Genomic DNA, 16,131 nt, shown 5'->3' with positions numbered 1-16,131 from the left:
CCTTCAGAGAATGTGTGAATAAAATGAGAAGCATGTTTGTGGTGTGCAAGTTCTGCCAGTACTTTTACTGGTGCCCATTTACACTAGAATTTCTTATGTTTTTGATTTCATGAACTAAGTAAGTTTAAAAAGCTGATCGTTGTATGTAATACAAAGAGGCAATAAAAATCTTTGTAGCAGGCAGGACTGCTGTATTTATTGGATCATGTAGTAAATAGAAACACAGTTGCCATGATAGTCATTGATGCATTTGATACAACATTAAATGAGCTCTGTGTGGGTATACTTTTATAAATTGGAAGAAATCATCTAGTCTACCATCTACACTGTTCACTCCAGAGTTTACATAGTCCTAGGTAAGCAAAGAGAGAGGGCCAAATTGAAATCTAGTGGAAATTAGTCAGAATTCAGGTCTAGGATATTTTTAAGCAATATTTCTATTTTAATCTGTCTCCCCCTATATATGACCCTTCCCAATCCTTTTTTAATGTTGCCATAATAATTTGATTTTTATCTTTAATATTGTTTGGCTAATTATATTGGGCTCAACTTTCCTATTAGTACCAGTATAACACCACTGATTTCAAAGGAGTTACTCTTGATTTACAACTCTAGAGGTGAATGGAGGATAAAGACCATTGTATTTTAAATTGTCCTGCTGCAATTAATTGGGTGTATATGGGTGCCTCATGATCAAAGTTATTTATATGAAAATAAAAATTATGGAAGGATCTCCCTGCATCTTGAAGTTTAGGAATGAATCCTTCCACTAATTTTACTGAAGATCACTATCCAAAGTTGCTGTGAAAGACTAACTGAATAATGTAGTGTGATTTATGGAACACTTCCATTGTATCTTATCAAAGATTCTGACATGAAAACGTGTCCAATGGTAGTTTTTGGAACAGTGTGTTCATGAGAGAGAAAATACTTATAATTTTTCACTAAAACAATATGGAAGGAAGTACAGCATCAGCCTTATGATTCAAACTAGAATAATTATATTTACTATCAAAAGTCAGATATTTACCCTGTTGTAGCTGTGTTCATCCCAGGACATTAGACAGACCAGGTGGATGGGGTTACATCTTTTAGTGGACCAGTTTCTGCTGGTGAGAGAGAGAAGCTTTTGATTGAGCCTATACCTAAAGAACTCTGTGTAAGCCCAAAAGCTTGTGTCTCTCACCAACAGAAGTGGGTCCAAAGTTAGACATTTAAATAAAGATTAGACATTGATTGTTCAAAGATTCTGAGCATCTGGTGCCCCCATTGACTTCAGAATACAGAGATTTCAGTGGGAGCTCTGGGTTGTCCACACTTTTGAAAGACAGGCCACTTATTTAGGTGCCTAAATATAGAATCAGTGTGCTGGATGGAAGTATTTTACCTTTACTATATATAATATATATACATAGTGGCAAATTGCCAACACTACTATGATGGTCTCACACTTTCTCTTCTTGAGGGTGTGGGTTCAGGGTGCCACTTCTTGCCCCTGAACTGGGATATTAACTGCTCCACTAGTGTCCTAGAGGAGGCGAGTGGAGAGGGAGGGACCGAGGCCCACCCTCTACTCCAGGTCCCAGCCCAGGAGCCCCAGGGATAGCGATAAACCACTTGAACTAGCAGTTCCTTCCCCTGGGCTACTTCCCTCTCCTGCCCTTCAGCTTGTGCAGGCTTCCTGCCCTCCCTCTGCACAAGCCAGGTGTCCCCTTACCTAGGGTCTTGGTCGTCTTAGCCCACTGCAGCACTGCTCCAAACTTTCATCTGCTCTTCTCCAAACTGTTCTCTGCTCCAACACCAATACACTCTGCTCCAACTGCTCCCCATGTCTGATTGAGAAGCAGGGGGGGTTTATCAGGTGACTGGCTTCAGGTGCTCTGATTGACTTCAGATGCTTTAATTAATCTATAGCAAACTTTCTTCCCTCTACAGGGAACAAGGCTCCCATCTAACCCTCTCCTGCTGCCCTCTGGCCATGCTGTATCACAATATATATATTCTTCTCTTATGCTGTATCATAAGCCTTTCTCCCAAATCTGGACCTTAGCGTCCAAAATCTGGGTGCTTAGCATGAACCTCCAAGCTTAATTACCAGCTTGGATCTTATCTCACTGCCACCAATCAGGATTCTGAGTACCTGATAAACTCTCTGGTCTCCTTGACTTCAGATGCTATTGAGATATAATCATATTATGCAAAGTTCATCATTCTCATTACCGGAGACAAGGCCCCAGATATAACCTCTCCTCTCGCTGCCGCGGCCATGCTGTACATCAATATTAGATGATCTCTTCATGCCGCTCTCATAACCACTTTCTCCTAATCTGGACCTTCAGCGTCCAAAGCAATCGTTGGTGCTAGTCATTGAAAAACCTCAGCTTAATTACCAGCTGGAATTTATCTCCCTGCCACCATCATTCCGTTCTGGTACTTGAAAAACATCTGGTCTCGCTCAAACCGTCTGATCCCCGGGGGGACCCCACAAACATAGACTCAGACATAGCCTGAGCTGCAACCAAGGGAGGAAGGTAAACCCACTTCCAATCCTGACTCTTTACTTGTTTCCAGAGTTTTCGAGCGCTGCGGATACTAGGACGATTTCCTGACTTCAATCCGATGCTAAAACACCATAAACAGAGAGGAACGATATACCATTCCCCCCTCCTTCTTCTCAACGTCACCAGTCTTATCGAGAGATGACAGTACTCACTGGACAGAGATTCTATCCTACTATTGCCATTAACTAGGAAAAGAAATCCACAAAGTTTTTAAAATAGAAAGCTTATATAAAGAGAGAGAAGAAAAAACACATGGACTAGATCACTGGCATCGAAGATGGAATAACAGAGGGCTACTTCTTAAAAGAAATATTAATTAAGTCAGCCTTAAATCCAAGATAATTCCAGTTTAAACATTCCACGCAACTTCACCATGGTAATACAAATACAATAACTTTTGCGTTTCCTTTTGTACTCACAACTTGGGGCACAGAAGGGTAGATAAGGAAGAACTTGGAAGATAGGGGGGGAAAAAAAAAAAAAGCTCTCCTATGTATGCCGGAGAGAAACAAGAGGCAGACACAAAAGACTCAGACCCCCAAAATTCCCTCCCTGACTTTGAAAAATCCGGTTTCCTGATTGGTCCTCTGGTCAGGTGTTTGGTTCCCTTTGTTAACCCTTTACAGGTAAAAGAACCATTAACCCTTAGCTATCTGTTTATGACATGATGATAGTGGTGAAAACGGATGAATGATTAATATAATATTAACCACTACAAGATCAAAAATAAAGCATTTAGCATTGTAATGTAGGATTAATGAATGCAAACAATGATCAATATTTTGTAGTGGGAAAGCACAATATATGTAGCAATGGTAGCATTTCATTCCTGAAAAATAACTGTTTATAGTGACTAAGTGTGCAATATTAAACCATGGATTGTGTAACTATGACAAATTTTTGTGTGTGGTTTATTAGATAGAGCAGAGTTCCTGGATTATTTCTTAGGAACAATGAATTCTGATCAAGTGATTATTTTTGTCATAATAAAGAACAGTGGAAAAAACCTTGTAGATTGTGCACAGGATCATTGACACAATATTGTAGCAAAAGTGTGCCACCCCTGCAACATTATTAGCAGGCTGGAACTTTCAAAGGGAATTAAGGTGAATTCAGTGGGATTTGTGTGTCTAACTTCTTGAGGCTCCTTAGAAAATCCTTGCCTTAAGTACTGCAACATACTAAAAATATGTGGATGCCAAGCTCTGCTAACCCTTCTCACATGAATAGTCCCACTGAGTTCAATGAGACAAGTCATGGAAGGTAGATACATGGCATTATTTTATCATTAGTTTCTAAGCTGCTGTCTTAATTGATGTCAATAGGGCCCTGTGTTCAAAATGTATAGTGTGACTTGGCCCAAGATTTGGCTTCCAGTCCACTGTCTTCTATCTGCTAACCACCTGTGCTAGATTCTTCAGAGAGGCGTAAAACTTTATAATGTATCTAAATGTTCAATAATACACAATTAGGGAGAATGGCTTCCTGAACCCAGCTGGAGATCAGTTTTGTTCTGAATCCAGAGCAATTGATAACACATAAGTGTGACTCTAGATGCTATTCTTCTTCGTATCCATGTCTATTATTTATTTGCATTATGATGGCTACAGCTCTGATTACACAGTTCTTGCTCCAAAGAGCTTACCATATAAACAGACAAGAAAGAAAGTGTGGGTAAAAAGAAAGCATTATCCACATTTTACAGGTGGGAAACTGAGGCATAATAATTACTTGACATGCCCAAGGCCACACAGGGAGTATGTGGCAGAGCGCAGAGCTGAACCTAGGTATCCTAGGTTTCAGTCCAGTGCCTTGGCAACAAGATCACCCTCTTCTTTCTTTGGATCTTTGATGGTTCCTACATGTGAAAATCTTGAAAGTGTCTTCTGAGTTCAAGGAAGCCATTGGAGTCAGGACAGAAGTATTTGTGGTCCTGGTACATAAAAGTTGTAAGTTAAATATATGCTTCTGAATGAATTCAGAATTCAAACTAGAATGGTAAATTGGAGAAGCTCTCAAAAGGAGAAAAGGGTAATTCAATTTACTTAAATACAATTGGGAGGACTGATGACCTCCATTAAGAACCATCCCCTGTATTTGTGGTCCCCAGAAGGTATTTGGACATTATGGATGAGATTTTCAAAAGCACTCAGTATTGGCCAAACTTTGCTCCCATTGAAGGAAACAACTGATGTCCAGTTGACTTAGTTAACAGATGTAGGCCTACTCTGAGTGGTCTTGAAATCATACCTTGTATAAAGGAATCCAGCCAGAAGTTAATATTATTATTATTTGTGTGTGTGTGTGTCCGCGCGCACATGCATGTCCTCACATATATGTATCTATACAATGGTAGTACTCAAAGACCCTAATTGGAATGTGGCCCTATTGTGCTGGGTGTTTTACAAATGGAAAAGAGAGATCCTTGCCCTGAGGGAGTTGCAATCTTAGGTAATTCGTGGTAAAACCAGTGGTAAGGGGGCCAAAGGGAGGTACTTTTTTCTACACTGTATACATTTTTGCCAAGATTAGGCTGATGTTGGCTAGATCCAAAGGGGTCAGGTAGAAGTAAAATTGAGATCTTGTTGGTAAGATCATATTGGAGACAGAATTTTATTTGAGGTAGCCTATTGTGAGTAACTGGTGAAAAGTGCCTTAAATGACTTTGAAAATAAAGTGACTACATGAAAAGGACTATGAGTAAAGTCCCATCCATTTTGTTCCACTTTATTGTTGGACTCCATAGACCTAAATGAAGTTAAGTAGCTCTGTGTGAGTGGGAGAGATTTCTGCTGTTGCGTATTGTTGTGTTTGTAATGTAATAAGCACATGTTGGGTCAGATGTCAGCTCTTGCCCAGGCTGCAGGTATAGGCTAAGAACTGACAAACTCATAGCTGGAGACCATACCAGTTCACCTGTATGTTAGTTTTGCTCAAAATAGATGTTAGTTTTTTATAAGAATGTGTTTAGTGCTTCGACTCCATGAAGGGCTCATACGTTGCTGCATGCATTAATCTGACTTGCAATGTCTGTGATCAATGTCTGTGATCCATGCTATAAGAAAATATGTGAACTCAGGCATGGGAATTGTCCGCTCTCTCTGCCCATCCAGAAGGACTATCAAAATCAGATTGGGCCATCAGGGAACATCTCAGTACAAAGGATTGGTTAATGGTGCTATGAGACCTGGGAAATGCTACATTGCAAGGAAGCTCATCCTGTAGACTTGGAAGCTGAATGAAGAAAATAAAAACAGTCACAGGAAGATTTTCCATCTCTCTCTTTGCTGTTTTGAACTCTGCCAGAGCCAGAGACTAAACTGAGACAAAGATCCTCAGGGGTTACCCCTGAGTCTGCCCTGAAAGACACTTTGAGTTGACAGATCACTACAACTGTGTCACTCTTTGGATTTAGATGGTAAGTTTGCTTGCTGTCTTAGTCCTTTTTCCTAGTTAATAAGCCTTTAGATAGTTTGTTACAGGATTGACTACAGGTGTCTTTGGTGTAAGATCTAGAGTACCAATTGACCTGGGGTAATTGACTGGTCTCTTGGGACTGGAAATAACCTGAACATTATGTGATTTTCGGTATAAGTGACCATTTATCACTAAGTCAATTTTGTTTGGGTGGCAAGATAGAATTTGGAGAGTCGAAGAAGACAGTCTGTGACTCCATGGTAAGACTGGTATAGTGGCTTGATGAAATCTAATTATACAACACTCCACCAGTTCGGGTGTCTGCCTTGTTTTTGACAGTCTACCCTGATGTAAGCATTCATGGTCATGAGCCACTCCAGACTGCATGACAGTACCTATTTAATAAATATGTATATTTCCATGCTGAATATCATTGCATGGTTTTGTTTCATGTTGACTGCTCCATAAGTATTTTTACAACATTAAAATCATATCCCTGAGTTTAAGAATCCCATTGACAGTTGTGAAACGATTATGTTGTATACATACCATGAGACACTCACATCTTTGGAAAAATAGTCATGAAGAGTAGTCAAGAAAGAAAGAAAAATACCATCTCTCAAGACGCTGATTAGTGAAGAGCCTAAAATAATTGTCATTAACCAAAATAATTACATTGCCTTATGGTTGTACAGTGCATGCCTTATATCAGCTTTGTCCAGTCATTGGCTTTTCCTTCCTCCAGTAGAATATTTCACTATTACTGTTGCATAGAATTATACTGGCTAGTGGTAGAAGTCCTGTTATATGACCTAATTCCTTCCCCTGACCCAGCTTGGTAGTCCCCACCCTGTAGCCTCTATTGTTTTATTGATTTAGTCAGAAATTCTCTGTGGCTTAACCGTTAATTAACCATTTTCTACTGTAACTTGTCTTGGTCCTAGAGTAAAATTTTCCAAAGGCCCTAAATGATGTTGGAGCTTAAAGGCTTGCCTATGTGTTAGTGTAATGCACTTTGTGTGTGTTTGTCTGTGTGTGTGATTTCTCAAGTGGACGAATAAGTTTTACATTTTATTACTCCATGTAGACCCTGCTGGTGCACACTAAAGGTTCCCTAATGTGCTTTAACATAGAGCTGTTTGAAACAGTATGATGTTTAAGTGCACTAGGGAACCTTAAGTGTGCACCCACAGGTCTACAAAAACCAATTAACATATAACATAGTAGCGTGCTTTAGAAATCGTAGCTCCATAGAGTTCAGTACTCCTCTGTGTAGACAAGTCCAAAGTCCCATATTCAAAAGTGATTTAGGTGCTTAGTTTCAGCCCTAGAAAGTTGCTGAGATTTAGGCTCCTAAGTGCCAAGTCACTTTGGAGGGAGAGAGAGGCTCCTATGTCTCTTGGGTGCTTATGAAAATGTAACCCTTTGCTTTTTTTTGCTGAGTACTTTACCTGTAGAGGATTATTTAGTTTGGGATATGGTTGTCTGAGACAAACTATCTGTTCATATGACATCACCACAATTGTAATCAGCAGAGTTGCTACAACATCCCAGTTTAATTCACAGTGGGTTGCTGGCAGGGCATTTCCCAAGAGATTCTTGAACTCATACTCTGGTCCATCAAATTGGTATTTGTTGACCTTTAAAGCATGCTTCAAGACTCATCTGTTTTGTTTGACTTTGTTTGAATGTGTGGGTTGAAGGATGTGGTCATTGTTTTAAGGATCTTTATCCCTGAGTTTTGCGTATTTTTGTTTGTAAACTAAATTACAACCTTGAGTAGGATTTTCTGATATAAATTAGAATAATATGGTACCATCAGACATTTCAGACTCAGTCTAAATAGAACTGAATTTAATGATGGAAAGCATTGTTATGGCAGGCTTTACCCGTGACACTGTTACATGCAGTCTTCCAGAATCTTTTTCCTACCATGCAGGCAAGATTTGATTACTGGGAAGACATGCTGGGTTGTATCAGGAATCAGAGTCTGCAGCAGAGCTAGTTTCGAGGCAGCCACATAAGTATAGCTGGCCTGCAGCAGATTTCTGATTGGCTGCAGAGGCCAGCAGACTGGCTTTTCAGCCAGCCAGCAGCAGCAGCTTGTTGGCTCCACAGTGCTCATGCCCATCACTGTGCCTGCTCCTGTGTTACCTTATTCATGATGCTCCAGCCTTGCATCCAGCCTCACCCCTGCCCTGCCCCTGTCTTGAACCTTCTCCTTGCTCTCTACTTTGTTCGCTCCAGTTCCTGACCTCTGGTTTGACCTTTGGCTCTGGCTCCTGACTATGGACCCCAGGTTGACCCTAGCCTCTGGTAGCCAGTTTCTGCCTTCTGGTTTTACCTTTGGCTTAGGCTCCTGATGACTGACTATGGCACTGACCCCAGCTAATAGGCCTGCTGTTGGTTGGTTTTAGGTTATGCAAGGCTTTTATGTGGAGGTAGTTTCAGGTGAGAGGGAGCTGTGTGAGCAGCAGGAGAGTCTTAGGCTCTGATTAGAGTATATTCTTGAGGTAAATTCCCTTGGAAACACTCATGGGTTGAGATTCCTGAAAGAAGGATTGTCCTGGATGCCGTTTGACAATCTCATTTCAAGACTGCTATATATGTATAGGTAAAACGTATTACAATTAAAGTATACTCGGTCTCTCCTCTGCTCTGAAGTCAACCTAAAAGGCCCTGGACAGCTGCTACTGCTTGGCAGCAGGGCCACAGTGGTATCCAGAATGAGACTCTGGTGTCAGAAGAATGGGTAACAATATTAACCAGATTGGAAAAGGGAACATGCTTCAGTCTGTGACAACGGGAAGGAAAGCCTGTGCCAGTGGAAAAGGGAATACCGTTTTGTGTGTATGTGTAACAGTGACAGACCCTGGTTGTTGGCAGGTGGGATCGAGCCTGGGACCTCTGAAGCTTAGTGCATGAGCCTCTACTGCATGAGCTAAAAGCCACATGGCTCTTAGCTAAGGCACTAGCAGACTCATTAATCTCTAAGTGGTCTCAGTGCTACAAGATGGGGACAGAACACACCCACAAGGTATGTGGGTTACATATGCTTCCCACTTCTTTCCAGCCCATGTAAGACCAACCCTGGGAGCAAAGTAAGATTCCAATTCCATAAAGGTGGGAAGCGATGGGTAGGGAGAGAAGGCTAGGCTCATTTGGATTCTTTCCTTCTTCCTACTACCCAAAGTAATGAGGGAAAGCAATGCATGTGATTGCAATCAGGCTGTATTGGCCTGTGTTGCTTCTCCTTCCATATTATGAAGCCACTGCTTTAAAAGCTCTGGGGGGGAAAACTGTGGTGGCAGGATCCCTGGAAATACTACTCTTCTGCTTGCATGAAGATGCTAGTATCCTGCAGATCTTCTGAGAACCTTAAATCTCAGAGGAGCCTCAGATTAAATAGGCCAGAACCCCCAGCTTCTTCCCTCCTGGAGCAAACCAGACTTATTCTCCCGATGAAAGAATTCCAAGAAAACTCCTTGACTTTCAGGCTGGTGGAGTTTCTCTCCCCTTTGTGGGTTATTTACCTGTAGGGGAGAATGGAACCCTAAGATTATGAAAACAGGACAAGTTGTAGTACCTAATTTTTTTTTTTTGTTACAGACTGATTGTTACATTGCATAGTGTTTTCAATAAACATCAAGCAAATAAAAAAATCAGTGTATGTATGTTTGTTTGCATGGAAAATTTAGATTAGTCTTTTTATATAGTTGTATAATTTTGCTGTAAAAATAGAGCAATTTATAGTAGCTACTGTTAAGAGGAAGTAATTAAGTATATAGAGAACCATGTTGCAAAGATATGGAATGCAAAAGTAAAATTTCTTCTCAGCTATTGCAGCATTTTGTTGATGATGTATTGCTCAAACAGATTGTGAAAGAGCTGTTTAATGAAGTTTCAGTCATGCTGATGATCCAGTGATAATTCACTGAAACTATTCAAATTCTACAATGCAGAATAAGGTTGTATTTTCTGAAGAGAAGTGTATTTAAATTAGTGCAACCTTTTAAAATAGTCAGAAAGGAGTGTGGGACAGTTTTGCCAACTTCCTTTCTCTCCTACAAAAAAGTTCTTTTCAGTATTTTAAAATGTTTTACATTCTTTTTAGAACAAGATGTTTCCACTGAACGTGTGATTATTAGCCTCTTAATAGCCATCTGACCCTCAATTCCCTCCCCTGCCCCACAAAATTAGAGTTATTTGAGAATGTGGGGCCAGATCCATAGCTGGTGAAAAGCAGATGATCTGGCCTGTAGTCTAATGCTGAGAGAAGAAAACTGGGAATCGGGGATTCATTGTTCTATATGGAACTCTGCCACATAATCACCATTGCCTTAAATAACTCCACCAACATCTATCCCTAAGCCTGCTAGTCTATAAATAGAACTTACCTACCTGCCAAGACAGTGAGAATGGATGTTTTGGAAAGCACTTTAAGCAGGGATGCTGGAACAATTTGTATAGCTGGGGTGCTGCCATTAACCCAAACTGTAAACCTTGCATAAGATGGAAACCACTTCAAGCTGGGGGTACGGCAGAACCCCCAACACCCTAGTTCCAGCACCTATGCTTTTAAGATCATTAGATGAGATACAATATAATGATTTGTTTGCAGGTTTAACATTTTGTTCACAAGCTGTCTTCATTCTATGGTACATCCAGATTGATTTGAAGTCTAATAATAAAAATATTTAGCTATACTGAAGCTCAGTTTTGTTTCCCAAGGCACTGCTGAACTTTCGGAATTCCAAATTCAGAGTGCACTGAAGGATCATCATTCATTTTTTCCCCTACAACTGCATGGCTATAGATGATGTTACTAACTTGTATTGAGGAAGAAGGTATGGTTCAGGTTTCCACCCTAACTACATTTCAGATTGAAAGGGTGTTAACAATCACTACACTTAGCACACAACTACATAGTTTTAAACTCCCTATTATATCATACATATTTTAATAAAACAGGCTAAGATTTTCAAAGGTGACCTTAGGTGGCTTGATTTTCAGAAAGTGTCGAGTGCTAACTACTGCCCAAAGTGCTGTGGGGATGGGTGTGTATGTGTGTGTGTCTTATTTACTGTTCATATAAACCTGGTTGGTTTATCATGCATGTGTTTTCCCAAATTAATGCCATGTTCCTTTTCCCCTTAGCAGAATTTTCTTTGTTATACGCACAGACTCAAGGCTTGTGAGAGGGGAAGTGTTCCCCATGGTGGGTGCGCAGGGAAGGTATTTAGTTTTCCCCAGGCATCTGGGTTGGGACTTGAGCTGGTAGTTGTTAATCTTAAAAGGAACCACTAGACATTGGAAACAGGTCTTCTGGGCTGTCAATGGCACCTGGCAGAAATCAGGCTCTTCAAAGTGGCTCAAGTTGGGTCCTCAAGTTGAAGCTCCTCAAATCACTAGTTGCTTCTGAAAATCTTGGTCAAATTCTGGTAACCTGCAGTTAAAGCTTCTAATTTTAGATTTTAACTGATAAACGCTGATGAAAATACCGCGAATTCAAAAAAATCACTGTTTATCTAATAAACACTGGAGATGGCTGCTTGTATCTCAGGGCTTGTTTATACGAAGCAGTAATGTGGACTACAGGGCTGCATTTTCTAAAGCGCATAAACATGTTAGGCATTAATTGGTTCATGTAGACTCTGTTGGTACGCCCTAAAGGTTCCCTAGTGTGATATCTGTAGTGCTGTTTGAAACAATATTATATTAAAATGCACAAGAGAACATTACAACATGATTACTCATTACAACATATACAAAGGGAGCCCTGAAAAACTTCAGTTTCTGGATAGTGACGTCAAAATTGCTCAAAAATTTCTTAAAATAAATTCTGAAAACAGAAGCCCTATCTAGTTAAGAGATCCACCAATTCCACACTGCCCAGATGATTTTGTTTAATTTTATTCAGCTGAGATCTTGCATAGCTGTGAATAAATATGCTGTTCAAGAAGCAGGAGAGGAGACACCTGGTAAGCGGCTGTGGTTTGCGTAGTGTGGAGGTGGGTTCAGGGCATAGAAATGTGGGAGGCTGGCTGTGTTTCTGTGAGCTGGACATTTCCCTGTGTAGCTAATCAGTATGGTGGAAGAGGGTGTTGATGCATGGTGAGATCTCACCGTGCATCGAGTGATCTCCAGGAAAGTTTCCAGGAGGTACTCAGTAATCCTTCGCCGATGGTTCCTTGGCAGAGCAGCTCTGTTCCTTCCCCCATTGTAGGAAACTTTCCCATGCTGTTTGGTACTCACTTGCACAGGGACCAAAGTGGCACATAGGCAAGCAGCATAGGGAGCTGGGTGGAAGCCACAAGCATGTATTAGACATACCCTTGTTTCACTGCTTAATCTGAGCAGTGAGATATCTGCTAGCATGACTCTCTTCCTGTGGAAAAGTGTGGACGAGTTTTAGAATTTTTTCCCCAGGTGACTGTGTAGTAGGAAGAGAACTTGAGACATAAGCTCTTGTATTAGAGGCCTGGTATGAGGCAGGACCTGCTCACAGAATCTGGCAAGAACAGGGCTGATATTGCATAAATACACATTCCTAAGAAATACTAAGCACTAAGTACTTCTGCCAATACGTTCTGATATTAAGTGGTACCAGAACATCCTGATATCAAGGATGGCCCAAAAACATTTCCCAAGGATAACGGGAACACACTGACCATCTGTCCATCAGTCATATGGTGGGTAAACATCCTCTTCATGAAAAAGACAAAAAGTAGAGGAATGTAGTAGGAAGAGAGCCTGAGACGTAAGCCCTTGTATCAGAGGCCTGGTATGAGGCAAGACCTGCTCACACAATCTGTTAAGAACGGGGCTGATATTGCAGAAATACACATTCCAAAGAAGTGCTAAGCACAGAGTACTCACGCAAACACATCCCGATATCGAGGATGGTACAAAAACATTCCCCAAAGATAACAGGAACACACTGACTCCTCCTAAAAGATAAGGTCAGGATGACGGTACATAATAGGAATGTTTTAATCAAACCAACATGTACAAGACAACTAGCCACGTCAGGGGGCAGTAACTAACTATGTCAGAGGCAGTGCTAACTTGTTTGTATCATAGTATAAAGATATATCTCAGAGGGAGTATCTTTGTCCAGCTGAGGAGGGAATGGAAAGTCCTATCATTCACTGAGCTGAGTTGATTGTCATGGGCTTAGTATCCTTGTAGAGTCTGCCAGGTGCGATTACCTTGCTTTGTCAACAATAAACCTGGTCTGATGCCTTCGTACCTTAATAGATCTTGCCTGGAGGTACTGAGCTCCTCCAATCCAGAGAAAAGGGAATGCAAGGATTCATGGGAAGCTGAAAGGCAGGGCAGAATAGAAAATCAGGAGTTTGTTAAGGATACCACTGAGCAGATGATAAAAGTAATGGAGGAGCAAATGCAGATGCTGAAGTCCTTAATAATGCTGCAGACTGAGAAGATCCATGCCCGCCCCCCTGCAGCACAGTCAGAACTCTTCTCCATGAACTCTTCTCACCCCAACTCTGCCCACACAGTTCTTTCCACTTTCCAGGACTTCTCGGTTTCCCCTCCTCTCCACCCCCTTGGATAACTTTCATAATGATAGCTGGACCTGGGAAAAGTGCATGAAATAGTGGACGGCTTTGCAGAAATGGGTTTCCCTAACTGTGGAGGGGCTGAGTTGGTGCCATTTCATTCATATCCTCATGTTCTCAGGGAGGCCATGTAAAAACTGTATTAGGGTGAGTGTGTCCATGATCTACCCCACTGTCTGGGAGTCAGGTCTCAGCCATTGGGTGGTCCAGTCCATTAACTTCTGGGCAAACGAGCAGGGCTGCAAACCCCCTGTCTACCTTGCCGCCTGGAACCTCTGGTGGTAGTTCTTGGCAGACAGCCCCACCTAATCTAGGATGACTGCCTCTATTGTCTCACAGCTCCTGGCCTGTTCCTCACTCAGAGCCAGGTAGGGAGCCAGCTGCAGGGGCCAGGTTGTCCTATCTCATTATGCCCCCATGCCTACCCTCTCAAAAATGCCTAAGAAGGCATCGGGTCATAGAATCATAGAATATCAGGGTTGGAAGGGACCTCAGGAGGTCATCTAGTCCAACCTCCTGCTTAAAGCAGGACCAATCCCCAACTAAATCATCCCAGCCACGGCTTTGTCAAGCGTGACCTTAAAAACCTCTAAGGAAGGGGATTCCACCACCTCCCTAGATAACCTATTCCAGTGCTTAACCACCCTCCTAGATTCATCTTTGTGAAAAAGTTTTTCCTAATATCCAATCTAAACCTCCCCCACTGCAACTTGAGACCATTACTCCTCGTTCTGTCCTCTGGTACCACTGAGAACAATCTAGATCTATCCTCTTTGGAACCCCCTTTCAGGTAGTTGAAAACAGCTATCAAATCCCCCCTCATTCTTCTCTTCTGCAGACTAAAGAATCCCAGTTCCCTCAGACTCTCCTCATAAATCACGTGCTCCAGCCCGCTAATCACCCGCTGGACTCTTTCCAATTTTTCCACATCCTTCTTGTAGTGTGGGGCCCAAAACTGGACATAGTATTCCTGATGAGGCCTCATCAATGTCGAATAGAGGGGAATGATCACGTCCCTCGATCTGCTGGCAACGCTCCTACTTATACAGCCCAAAATGTCGTTAGCCTTCTTGGCAAAAAGGGCACATTGTTGGCTAATATTGAGCTTCTCATCCACTGTAACTCCTAGATCCTTTTCTACAGAATTGCTGCCTAGGCACTCGGTCCCTAGTCTGTAGCAGTGCATGGGATTCTTCTGTCCTAAGTGCAGGACTCTGCACTTGTCCTTGTTGAACTTCATCAGATTTCTTTTAGCCCAATCCTCTAATTTGTCTAGGTACCTCTGTATCCTATCCCTATCCTCCAGCATATCTATCACTCCTCCCAGTTTAGTGTCATCTGCAAACTTGCTGAGGGTGCAATCGACACCATCCTCCAGATCATTAATGAAGATATTGAACAAAACCAGCCATTAGGGCACTCTGCTTGATACTGGCTGCCAACTAGACATGGAGCCCTTGATCCCTACCCGTTGAGCCCAATGGTCTAGTCAGCTTTCTATCCACTGTATAGTCCATTCGTCCAGTCCATACTTCTTTAACTTGCTGGCAAGAATACTGTGGAAGACCATATCTAAAGCTTTGCTAAAGTCAAGTAATAACATGTCCACTGCTTTCCCCTCGTCCACAGAGCCAGTTATCTCCTCATAGAAGGCAATTAGGTTAGTCAGGCATGACTTGCCCTTGGTTAATCCATGCTGACTTTTCCTGATCACTTTCCTCTCCTCTAAGTGCTTCAGAATTGATTCCTTGAGGATCTGCTCCATGATTTTTCCAGGGAGTCAGGTGAGGCTGAATGGCCTGTAGTCTCCCAGATCCTCCTCCTTCCCTTTTTTAAAGATGGGCACTACATTAGCCTTTTTCCAGTCATCCGGGACCTCACTCCATTGACATGAGTTTTCAAAGATAATGGCCAATGGCTCTGCAATCACATCCGCAACCTCCTTTAGCACCCTCAGATGCAGTGCATCTGGCCTCATGGAATTGTGCTCATTCAGCTTTTCTAAATAGTCCTGAACCACTTCTTTTTCCACATACTGTGTTGCCCAGTACAGTAGTCTGGGAGCTGACCTTGTTCATGAAGACAGAAGCAAAAAAAGTGTTGAGTAGCTTAGCTTTTTCCACATCTTCTGTCCACTAGTTTGCCTCCCCCATTCAGTAAGGGGCCCACACTTTCCCTGACCACCTTCTTGTTGCTAACATACCTGTAGAAGCCCTTGTTACTCTTAACATCCCTTGCTAGCTGCAACTCCATGTATGATTTGGTCTTCCTGATTTCACTCCTGCATGCCTGAGCAATATTTTTATACTCCTCCCTGTCATTTGTCCAATCTTCCACTTCACGTAAGCTTCTTTTTTGTGTTTAAGATCAGCAAGGATTTCACTGTTAAGCCAGGATGGTCACCCGCCACATTTACTATTCTCTCTACACATTGGAATAGTTTGTTCCTGCAACCTTGAGAAGGATTCTTGAAAATACAGCCAGCTCTCCTGGACTCCTTTTCCCCTCATGTTGTTCTCCCAGGGGATCCTGCCCATCAGTTTCCCAGAGTCAAAGTCTGCTTTTCTGAA

Source organism: Chelonoidis abingdonii, chromosome 7 (assembly GCF_003597395.2).
Source record: "Chelonoidis abingdonii isolate Lonesome George chromosome 7, CheloAbing_2.0, whole genome shotgun sequence".
Classification (NCBI taxonomy): domain Eukaryota; kingdom Metazoa; phylum Chordata; order Testudines; family Testudinidae; genus Chelonoidis; species Chelonoidis abingdonii.
This window is presented reverse-complemented; position numbering follows the sequence as displayed.